The sequence below is a fragment of the Littorina saxatilis genome, linkage group LG3, assembly GCF_037325665.1.
Source record: "Littorina saxatilis isolate snail1 linkage group LG3, US_GU_Lsax_2.0, whole genome shotgun sequence".
Taxonomy (NCBI): domain Eukaryota; kingdom Metazoa; phylum Mollusca; class Gastropoda; order Littorinimorpha; family Littorinidae; genus Littorina; species Littorina saxatilis.
The window spans coordinates 69,238,025-69,250,524 of NC_090247.1; the positions used below are offsets into that span (position 1 = coordinate 69,238,025).

The following is a 12,500-nucleotide window of genomic DNA, read 5'->3' on the forward strand; positions in this document are numbered from 1 at the left end:
GAGAGAGAAAGACAGTAAAGAGAGAGAGAGAGACAGAGAGAGAGAGACACAGAGAGAGAGTGAGAGAGAGAGGGAGAGAGAGGAAGACAGCAAAGAGAGAGAGAGAGAGACAGCAAAGAGAGAAAGAGAGAGAGAGTGAGAGAAAGACAGCAAGAGAGAGAGACAGAGAGAGAGAGAGAGAGAGAGACATGGAGAGAGAAAGACAGCAAAGAGAGAGAGAAAGAGAGAGAGAGATGGAGAGAAAGAGAGAGAGAGAGAGAGATGGAGAGAGATGGAGAGAGAAAGACAGCAAAGAGAGAGAGAAAGAGACAGCAAAGAGAGAGAGAGAGAGAGAGAGAGAGAGAGTGAGAGAAAGACAGCAAAGAGAGAGAGAAAGAGACAGAGAGAGGCAGAGAGAGAGAGAGAGAGAGAGAGAGAGAGAGAGAGAGAGAGAGAGAAAGAGAGAGAGAGAGAGAGAGAGAGAGAGAGAGAGAGAGAGAGAGAAAGACAGCAAAGAGAGCGAGGCAGAGGGGTCGAATAAAGAAAAATAAAACAGCGAGATGTACATACAAAAACTTTGCTGTAGTACACAAACGGTTCTGTATCAGGGGCGGACGAGGGGGGTGGGGGGGTTCTGGGGTTTCCGGACACCCCCCCCCCTCAGCCAAAAAAAAAAAAAAAAATTTGTGTTTTTTTGGGTTGTTAATCAGTGACAAAATCTGCTGCCTGAAACTGGTAATGATCATCCTCAGAATGCATAAGATTGCACCATTTTGCATCCTTTTTTTCAAAATTTTCCGGGGTGTCTATGTCTATGTCTCTGATTATTTTCCAATTAACCTGAAAGCTGCAAGAGTGCATTGGAACTGAAACCAACGTCTAAACGACAGTGGGATTTCTCTTCTGCGGAAACAAAACCCAAAACTAATGAAGCATATACACGTGCGTTCAGTTATTTGATAAGTGGGTAGTAGCATGGCTCAAGACCATTGTGATTTTGCAATTACCAGCAGAACGTCTTCTACGGATGGATTCTGATTTAGCCGAAAGCGGAAAACGCTTCTCACGCTCGGAAATAAAGATTCAGTGATACTAAAAGCACGAAGGCAGGAAGAACGTAAATGGTGGTTTTATTTTATCACCTGGAGACACTGTCGGTGCAGTCCGGCTTTGCGAACTTTGTGTCACGATGCTTGCTGCGAATTGTCACGCCCCATTTCTCTCTCTGGCGGCCTCTGCCTCTACAGGCCTGTCTCTGTCTCTCTCTGTCTCTTTTTGTCATTCTGTCTCTCACTTTGTTTCCTTCTCTCTCTCTTTCTTTCTCTCTCTCCCTCTCTTCTCTCTCTCTCTCCCCCCTCTCTCTCTCCCTTCTCTCTCTCTTTGTCTCTCTCTCTATCTTTCCCTCTTTCTCTCTCTCTATATATTTCTCTCTCTCAGTCTCTCTCTCTCCCTCTCTCCCTCTCTCTCCCCTCTCTCTCTCGCTCTCTCTCTCTGTCTCTCTCTCTGTCTCTCTCTGTCTCTCTCTCTCTGTCTGTCTCTCTCTCTCTGTCTCTGTCTCTGTCTCTCTCTTTCTCTCTCCACCCCTCCTCTCCATCTCCACCACACCCACACAGAAACTGACCAATAATCCTGATCACCCAACTTCTCAATGGGTTTTACCTGCCCTACCCTCCCAATATCTCTCCACCTTACCCACCCCCCCCCCACCCCCCGTCCCCCACCTCCACAATCCATTCCACTCCCGGCTACTACCAATACTACACACCTTGGGCTTTCTAGCCCGTCCGCGTTCTCTCCCCATCGCTGATATTCTGACGAATGAACACAGTGACACCCCCTGTTCACAACCCCCCAAAATCTTGAGAAAATAAGGACTTTAAAAGGGTGGAGTTTCAAAGTGCGAGATAGTATAAAAATCGCCGCTGGTTTGACAATCATCACACAGGAGTTTCGTCTCGACACAAGATAGCCATTCACAGCCACTGTAACAGCTGGGCAGAAGAGCCATTCACAGCCACTGTTACAGCTGGGCAGAAGAAATAATCATCCATCAGCTGAAATGGCGAACACGAGATTCCAGTTCATTGACATCATCTGCTTGTTGAGTTTGACGTTGCTTCTCCACGAAGTTCGTAAGGATACATTTCTTTTATTCCATCTTTCAAAGAGAGTTTTTATCTCTCTCATATTCTGATTTCGTGTGTCTTTTATACATATTATGTTGTCAAGGACACATTACTTTTATTCCATCTTTTGAAGAAGCAAATTACACCCGGCCGAAGCTGAGTTTTTATTTCTCTCATCTTCTGAATCTCCTGTGTCTTTTGTGTGTATGGATTGGATTGGATTGGATTGGATTGGATAAGATTTACAGTCCAGTGAGGTTACCCTCATGGAAATTCGGGCTGCTTTCTCCCCGGAGAAAGCGAGCTGCCATACATACGGCGCTACCCATATATTTTTTTTCCTGCATGCGTGTATTCATGTTTCCTGAGACTTATAATGCCGTGTGAGATGGAATTTTTTTTACATTATTCCAAGTCCCACGGGTATTTGATGGACATTTTTATCTATGCCTATACAATTTTGCCAGGAAAGACCCTTTTGTCAATCGTGGGATCTTTAACGTGCACACCCCAATGTAGTGTACACGAAGGGACCTCGGTTTTTCGTCTCATCCGAAAGACTAGCACTTGAACCCACCACCTAGGTTAGGAAAGGGGGGAGAAAATTGCGGCCTGACCCAGGCCTGAACAAGCAACCTCTCGCTTCCGAGCGCAAGTGCGTTACCACTCGGCCACCCAGTCACCTGGGTTATCTGTTGTATGTTGTATGTTGTCTGTTGTCTGTTGTATGTTGTATGTTGCATGAAAAGGCCGAAACAACGTTGCTCCTTTGCGGATTAAGTAAGATCGATATAAGCCTATAATTATTACTTTCATTTCATATTTTGGGGAAGTAAACTACATACACCGTAGATAAGCTTCCATCTCTTATCTTCTCATTATCATTTGTCTGTTTTTTGTTCACTTAAATATATTATGTAATTTTCATATGTCATCTTCTAATTATTGTTTGTCTGTTGTGTATGTTGTTCGTTCACGTGAAGCAAGAAGAAAATGGTTTTGTTTTTCGAGGACTCAAGCTACAGCAAAGTTTTCAGCTCTCATCTTCTTCTTTTGATATGTTTGTTGTGTATTATGTTTAAAGGTAATTTTCATCTCTCATCTTTTCAATGTTATATGTTGTATATGTTGTGCGTTGTGTGGGGCAATACCGCATTACTTTTATTTCAACATTTGAGGAAGCAAATTCCACCGAAATTAAGTTTTTCATCTCTAAATCCTCTCTTTAGTTATCGTCTTTTGTTGTATTCTGTTCGCTAACTTTAAAGTAAGGTAAGGCCGTATTACTTTTCTGACATTATTTGAGGAATAAGCGAACCAGAAGCGAAGCAGATGAGCGCAGATTGTATCGCTAATTTTTTCTGTTCTATTTACCGGTTGTGTGTGTTGTTCGTTCGTCAAAAAGCCAGGAAAGACCACATTACTTTACCTTCCACATTTCAAGGAAGCAGACTACACTAAGTTACTACTAAGTGGTTATCGTTTCATTATTTCTGTTTGTCTGTCTGTTTGTCTGTCTGTTTGTCTGTCTGTTTGTCTGTCTGTTTGTCTGTCTGTTTGTCTGTCTGTTTGTCTGTCTGTTTGTCTGTCTGTTTGTCTGTCTGTTTGTCTGTCTGTTTGTCTGTCTGTTTGTCTGTCTATTTGTCTGTCTGTTTGTCTGTCTGTTTCTCGTTTGTTCATTGTAAGGGTCAATGGAGAGATGCTCGTGAATGTTTCGTTTTGTCAATAATCAAACGTTTCACATAGTATAACCATTCTTGTTTCTTGAAATTATAAGCTTTTAAGCTTTAATCTCTTATCTTAATTCTTCTATCTTCTCATTAATATTGATCTCTTGTATTTGTTGTTTCGTGGTTTTTTTTAATTACCGATAGCCTGTCGAGGTGCTTGTGAACTAAAAAAAAAGTATTCAACTTTCCGGGCCCTTCATTCGCCTGCCTTGTTTAATTGATTCTTATATTCTCTCGGCGGATTTTCGTTTTGTGTGTAATTTATAATTTGAGTTAAATCTTGTTTTCTTAAATTTCTTAATACAATTATAAGTTTTGCTTGTACTTGGTTGACTAGAAAGTCCTCCGCGTGAATGACGAATACTCGCGGATAGAGCTGGACGATGAATAGATAGGTTAATAAGGCCAAAAAAAAGAAGGTCTGTTTACGGTAACATAGGCCAAAAAAATAGGGTCGGTAGGTCGGGATTTTTTAAATTTTTTTTTAAAGTTTTTCAAAAAACCCATATTTTTACGTTATTTTGCATTTTTTTTCCCAAATGCCAAAAAAAGTCTAGGGTCGCGCGAAAAAAATAGGGTCGGTCGGGTTACCGTAAACAGACCTTTTTTTTTGTTGGCCTAATACAATACCTAAACAGCGAAGTAACTGAGGAACGAAATAACTAAAAAAAAAAGAAAAGAAGATAATAACATTGGGTAGGAGCATTTTTCACCATGGATAAACATTAAATCAACTATCTGGCGAAATGACGGGGAATTTGATTACAAAATAAAAAATAATTACATAGTTTAAGAGCACCTTTCACCATGGATAAACACTAAAATAAACTACATGGTGGGATGACTTGGATTTGTAACTCTGTCGTAATTTCATACTCCGTCGTAGTATGTCGTAGTTCCTATCAGTTGCTATCTTCATGTCCATTATCTTCAGTACAATACCGGTATTATGCCTTGCAAAGAAGACCCCTGAAGAAAAATGTGCAAGACTGGTAGACAATTTCGGAGATGGAAATTAGATGATTGTCTGACGGGCGCTGTGGCGGGGTGGTCAGGCGTCGGCCTCTTAATCGGAAGGTCGAGGGTTCGAATCCCGGCCGCGGCCGCCTGGTGGGTTAAGTGTGGAGATTTGTCCGATCTTCCAGGTCAACTTATGTGCAGACCTGCTAGTTGCTTATCCCCCTTCGTGTGTACACGCACGCACAAGACCAAGTGCGCACGGAAAAATCCTGTAATCCATGTCAGAGTTCGGTGGGTTATAGAAACACGAAAATACCCAGCATGCTTCCTCCGAAAGCGGCGTATGGCTGCCTAAATGGCGGGGTAAAAACGTTTTGGTCTTGTCATTGCTGCGATCGTCTTGGGGATATTCTAAGATAAGTCACAGCATCATTACACCCCCGGTATAGGGGTGTGTATAGGATTCGGTCGATGTGTTTGTTTGTTTGTTTGTTTGTGTGTTTGTGTTCGCATATAGATCTCAAGAATGAACGGACCGATCGTCACCAAACTTGGTGAACAGGTTCTAAACATTCCTGAGACGGTTCTTACAAAACTTGGGACCAGTCAAACACACGGTTAGGGAGTTATTGGTGGATTAAGATTCTACAAGGACTTATAGAGGGACATATCAATGGTCAAAGGGAAATAACCGTCTCAGTTGGTGGCAGTGAGAATGGTAAGGACGGGGGTGTTTTTCCTACCTCGGAGGAATTTCTTGTTTATTTATGTTATTAGTTGTGTCTATAGTTTGACCACTTTAAAGACCAGTAGGTCGAGATTCTTGTGAATTTTAGTTTTTCTGCTGCAAAAAAACGTTGCATCGATTAGCCCTTTTTTATTACGCAGTTTGTGTTCATAAAGTAAGCTATGATGCGGGTTGCTAGGACCGGTTTACTTTTGGTTTATCACGCTACAAATAAACAAGAGAAACTAAACAAGTTTGAATGAAAATTATAAGCGTGACTTATTGATTCTAAGCAATGACATTTTCAATGTTTTGAAATACACCGCTTTACCGTGTTAAGTTATCAAAACGCCCATTTTGCCCGTGGGTGCTGCACAGACTCGCGAGGCACAGCCCCCCTCCCCTCTGAGCATGCCATGTTGGCCTTCTTACCAAACAAGGAAAGCAAATGATTAATGCGACATATGTTGGGAGATCATCAAACCCCAGAAGTGTGCAAAGTTTCAAAGTTCTAGCTTCAAAAACATCCGAGATAACCTCAACGTTAAGTTTTTTTGGTCAAAGAACGACCATCCGGCCGGCCGGCCTAACACTGCTCATTCCTAAGACTCTCCTGATTACTCAGGGGAGTCAAACGTCGCATTGTCAAAGTTCTTACAATTCAAGAAAAATTGCGTCACTCAGTGTACGTCAAATGTAGTTTACAGCATTCCCTAATACCCCCATTCCACACATCCGTTCTAGCTTCCGTAGACGGCTGCCACAACAATGAGATGCTGCGCAAACGGCCGTTTTGGGCATCTTTGATCAGTCTCTGACCGTAGTTGCAGCCGTCCTCAGGACGGCCGGGAACGGAAGCTAGAACGGATGTGTGGAATGTGGGCATGACACCGCAGTGTGTGAGAGCGTTAGCGTTGCGTTATAATTGCGCTAAGTTCCATTAACGATCCATGAGTTCCATTGCTGACGTGTTAAGGTGTTACGAGTGTGTTCAAGTTGCGGTTCTTGCTAATGTTTTCACTCACTGAGTTACTTGCCTTGATTGCGACGGCGTATACGCACGGTCCAGTGTGCATTCGACAGGGGGTGCCCAATATGCACGGCTAGAACTAAGATACTTCTTGATTTCAGTAAATAGTTTCATTACATGTCAACTAGTTTGTTTTTAAATGATGTTTTAGAGATCGCCAAATGGTATTGTGTGAATAACATCATTCGGTCGATTGTACGCACGGCGCCGTGCTTTCAGTAGCTCTCAGTCCATTCCTTCTTTCCGGTATGGAAACAGACGTGTGGCTAAATAATCGGCGTTTTCAACTCGCCATATGTTCATATTCATTCGGACTAGAACAACGAAATATAACTTTCTTGTAAAAAATATCCCGAGCCTTGCGACTCTGGTAGTCATTTTGTTACGCGAAGCGGCCTTTGGTAGGTACGACAGTTTTAGTCACCCAAGTAAATATATCTAAAACCAGAGACATACATCTGTGTCTCTGCTAAAACGCACGTGGACGAGTTTTTCAATAGCGTATTTGAAGTCTGTGAATGTTGTGATTACAAATCTTTTCGGGGCACCCCTCAGTCTATACGTACAGACAAACAAATTGCATGGAACGAAAGTTGAGAGGCTGGACTGTAAGTTGTTGTTTTGACTTCTACAAATCTCGCAGGTCTTTTATGCAAAACGGACTCAAAATTGCATTTTTCCCGCAAGTGTAGATGACGAAACTATCGAAGGAATGGAATACACTTGCCTACAGATATAATAGACAGATACTGTCTTTTTATATCTATGGCATACCCTAGCCCATATGTTAGAATAAAGAACATACTTTGCTCTTTTGAATGATGTATGATTTGGCACTGTACACAGGATTGTAGACCTGCCCCCGAAGTGATTTAATTCCATAAACCCGTCCAAAAGCTCACTCTGTTTGGGTGCGTATCGCTAGCGTTACGTGTCATTTGTGCTACGTGTCATTTGTGCTACGTGTCATTTGTGCTACGTGTCATTTGTGCTACGTGTCATTTGTGCTACGTGTCATTTGTGCTACGTGTCATTTGTGCTACGTGTCATTTGTGCTACGTGTCATTTGTGCTACGTGCCGCTATCGCTACGTTGATTAGTGCTACAAATAATTTGTCTATGAGTCGCTATCATTCGTTCATTATCACTACGTGTCAACAGCACTACATCTTTTAGCGCTACGTGTCATTATCGCTACGTGTCGATACCACTACTTACTGACGACTCTCTCTTTCTCATGTTATCTCTCGCTCTCACTCCTTCTGGTTTGTGTGTGTATATGTATGTCTGTGTATGTGTGTGCGTGTGTGTGTCTTTTTCAGTGTGTGTGTGTGTGTGTGTGTGTGTATGTGTGTGCGTGTGTGTGTGTGTGTGTGTGTGTGTGTGTGTGTGTGTGTGTGTGTGTGTGTGTGTGTGACGTATTCTCTATCTTTCTCTCTTGCTCACTCGCTCGCTCACTCACTCTGTCTCTGTCTATCTCTCCCTCCCTCCCTCTCTCTCTCTCTTTCTCTCTCTCTCAATCGCTCTTTCTCTGTACCTCTTTAAATTTGCTCTCTCCTTGTCTCTTCCCCCCCCCTCTCTCTCTCTCCATTTGTCTTTCTGTCTTCTCTCGCTATTTCTTTCTCGCTCGCTCTCCCTCGCTCTCTCTCTCTCTCTCTCTCTCTCTCTCTCTCTCTCTCTCTCTCTCTCTCGCATTATACCGTATATGCATACCGTGTGTACGTATGCGTTTGTGCGTGTGCATGTGTGTGTGTTTGAGAGAGAGAGAGAGAAAGAGAGAGGGAGAGAGAGAGAGAGAGAGAGCTCAGAATGGTTTATTATACAAAGGCCACAGACTCATATACAAACCACTGGGGATGGGGGAAGACCAAAATAAAAACAAGTCGCGTAAGGCGAAAATACAATATTTAGTCAAGTAGCTGTCGAACTCACAGAATGAAACTGAACGCAGCAAGACCGTATACTCGTAGCATCGTCACTCCACCGCCCGTGGCAAAGGCAGTGCCCGTGGAATTGACAAGAAGAGCGGGGTATTCGTTGCGCTAAGAAGGATAGCACGCTTTTCTGTACCTCTCTTCGTTTTAACTTTCTGAGCGTGTTTTTAATCCAAACATATCATATCTATATATTTTTGGAATCAGGAACCGACAAGGAATACGATGAAAGTGTTTTTAAATTGATTTCGAAAAAAAAAAATTTGATAATAATTTTTATATATTTAATTTTCAGAGCTTGTTTTTAATCCAAATATAACATATTGATATGTTTTTGGAATCAGCAAATGATGGAGAATAAGATAAACGTAAATTTGGATCGTTTTATAAATTTTTAATTTTTTTTACAATTTTCAGATTTTTAATGACCAAAGTCATTAATTAATTTTTAAGCCACCAAGCTGAAATGCAATACCGAACCCCGGGCTTCGTCGAAGAGTACTTGACCAAAATTTCAACCAATTTGGTTGAAAAATGAGGGCGTGACAGTGCCGCCTCAACTTTCACGAAAAGCCGGATATGACGTCATCAAAGACATTTATCAAAAAAATGAAAAAAACGTTCGGGGATTTCATACCCAGGAACTCTCATGTCAAATTTCATAAAGATCGGTCCAGTAGTTTAGTCTGAATCGCTCTACACACACACACACACAGACACACACACAGACACACACACGCACACACGCACATACACCACGACCCTCGTTTCGATTCCCCCTCGATGTTAAAATATTTAGTCAAAACTTGACTAAATATAAAAATAAAAAAACACCAACAACAACCATGAAATAAATACGAGGTGAAAACGGGAGAGAGAGAGAGAGAGAGAGAGAGAGAGAGAGAGAGAGAGAGAGAGAGAGAGAGAGAGAGAGAGAGAGAGAGAGAGAGAGAGAGAGAGAGAGAGAGAGAGAGAGAGAGAGAGAGAGAGATTTTGTTTGTTTGTTTGTTTGCTTAACGCCCAGCCGACCACGAAGGGCCATAACAGGGCGGTGCTGCTTTGTCGTGACATTATAACGTGCGCCACACATAAGACAGAAGTCGCAGCACAGGCTTCATGTCTCACCCAGTCACATTATTCTGACACCGGACCAACCAGTCCTAGCACTAACCCCATAATGCCAGACGCCAGGCGGAGCAGCCACTAGATTGCCAATTTTAAAGTCTTAGGTAAGACGTGGCCGGTGTTCGAACCCACGACCTCCCGATCACGGAGCGGACGCCTTACCACTAGGCCACCGTGTCGGTTAGAGAGAGAGAGAGAGAGAGAGAGAGAGAGAGAGAGAGAGAGAGAGAGAGAGAGAGAGAGAAAGAAAGGGAGAGAGAGAGAGAGAGAGAGAGAGAGAGAGAGAGAGAGAGAGAGAGAGAGAGAGAGAGAGAGAGAGAGAGAGAGAGAGAGAGAGAGAGACATATACACACAGACAGAGACAAACAGACATACAGATCCGACAGACAGCCAGGCAGACAATATATATACATACTCACACGCACACACAAAGGGAAGTGCCTGCCGTTTGAACATGTGGTAGTGCTATCGACACGTATCACTATCGACACGTAACGCTACAGTACATTGGTTTTTCAAAAATAGTGATATCGACACGTAGTTCTATTGAGACGTAGTGATAATGGCATGTGTGCCTTGTGACAATAGCACTACGTGCCGATAGCACTACTGTTTTTGGCAATTTGTGTCGATAGCACTACAGAAAATAGCGCAAACGATACGTAGCACAAATGACACGTAGCGCTAGCGGGACGCACCGCTCTGTTTTGGCCGTAAAAAGCGCCCAAATGCAGTAAATTTCTAACCTGTGTCGTGTGTTTGAAGGAATACATTGCCTTGCAACCTCAAAGGAATATATTTTGTGAACACGCCAGCCAAGGACGACTGCCGAAAGAATAGGCTCATGTAAACATGCCAATATCAAAGTAGTCACACCCCATACTTTCACCATTCTGAACAAACATTCTTACAACCAGAAGTCCAAACACATGATTTGCGGTTCAGTCCACGTAGAGTGAAATAATATTCAAATAGAACATTTCAAAGAAAAGCAAGTTAAATTCAAATAGTGAATAATAAACAAAAGTTATGACGTAAAACAGGAAAAACGAATGATGCAACATTCGGATACTGATACAAAAGGTTTATGGGCCAGGGGATTACTTCCCTTGACCTACCTTTTTGGGTCAAAACAGGCCACAAACACTTCTCTTTGAGAGCTCAACGAGAAGTGTTGACCCCAAAAGGAAACCGGAAAACTGAGAGGGGTATGGACTGAACCGCAATATTACCTGAACTTCTGCAACATATGTAACTTGCTACTTAGACCGCATAGCCAATGTGCAGACCACTCTCAACTTATACAAGATACCAATATTCCAGATTACATGTTCTTACTTGGATGCTTTAACGATATCAGTCATCCTGATTGTTTTAGCAACATGTAAGGGATGGCGTAGAACACCAACCGAGGCATACGTGTTGGTTTCAGTTGCAATAATTGTACCGCTCGAAACCGCAACGTCTGACGAGAAGACAGGTCTGAGAACCCTCGAGACATGCAACACACAAGAGAAAACACAGCAGAACAAAAGGCCTAACAATGTCTTGGATAGGTTAATCAACAAAGGACAGGTCTGATATCCGCAACCTTGCCACTAGCTCTCAACTGCAGTGAATGTTTTGTTTGAATAAAAAGTACAAAGATTATAAAAATGTAACCTGTACTGGCTACTTCATAAAATGATTCGTGAACAACAAGGTTAGTGTTAGTTGTTGTTACGACCCATGCCGCTTCCTGAAGCGGTGGCAGGGGAAATGGTTGTAACCGGTTGACCGTTTTGAAACCTGGGAATGACTTTAGGTCTGTCAGACTGAGGGGCCCGGCAGCGAGAAGCCGGATGGGCCCCCAGACACCAATAGCATTTGTGCTGAAACTTACAATCAGCTCCAGCCATGCAGTGCCCCTTGTTATGGTACGTGTAGCATGTACCACGTGGGTTTCGAGCATTCTGCTCGGTATGGGGCTGCTGCTGCTGCTGATAGACAATCCGGTGGTCTAGCACCGCCTTCATGTAGAGCTCTAGATGAGTAGAGCCCCACTTAGCATCCCCTCTGGCGACCATTTGCCGAAAGTTTTCATCATAGCTCTCCCAGCCAGCTTGCTTCTCTGCCAGATACATCACCGTCTCCATATGCTGGGCAAGACCTGATAAAAACAACACCAAACAACAACAAACAAAATATCTTGTTCAGTACCACTGTATACTTGGTAGCACGCGTCAAGTGCCAGCCTAATTTACCGGCATTAACGAACGCCTGGGCGTTTTTCTTTAAACTCGCGCCGTAAACGGGCGTCGTGTAAGAAAATAAAATAAAAATAAAAATCAAGGCACATAGCCGCCTACAATGAAAAGGTCAAGCATGAGCGCCTTGATCTGCAAAAAACGAGTGAAAAGACGAAAAATAATTGCAGAAACAAAAACCTGACCTCTCTTCGCTGTGATCTTGGAAAGGGTGACGTATAGACCTGCGCGTGCCCGCCCTTTCAAGTCTGGCTGGGCTGATACGCACAGCTCTCTGCTGCAGCAGAAACGGGGCTGGCGCGCTCACAAAACTTTCTTCGTTGTATCTCCGCTTCACGAAAAATTGCCTTTAATAACCCGCTAAACGAACGCTTTTTTTAGTGTGAAATAAAAGCCGGAGATTTGCTATGTTTCTTTGCTGCGACACAAAACCAAAACCAACTATAAATCTGCGGTGACATTATGAGTTCGTTTTCGACATTGCAGTGAAGTTGCGTGGATCTTCGACGATTCCCGTTCGGTTTAATGTGGATGGAGCTTTGATTGAATGTAACTGCTTTGAAAAGTTACAACATGAGTCCTTGAGATCGATGTTTTTCGGTAAACTTCTTCGTATCCTTGACTTGACTTTTGACTTGAACAG

At 42.9% G+C, this 12,500-nt stretch overlaps 1 long non-coding RNA gene across 1 annotated transcript in view; it reads left to right on the top strand.

The window, feature by feature from the left end:
- Nucleotides 1-1,902: 1,902 nt before the first annotated feature.
- The window catches only part of LOC138961035 (uncharacterized), a 23,790-nt gene continuing 13,192 nt past the window's right edge, over nt 1,903-12,500 (top strand). Inside the window, exon 1 of the long non-coding RNA XR_011454130.1 lies at nt 1,903-2,111. This is a non-coding gene — a long non-coding RNA (uncharacterized lncRNA). The remainder of the gene's footprint in view (nt 2,112-12,500) is intronic.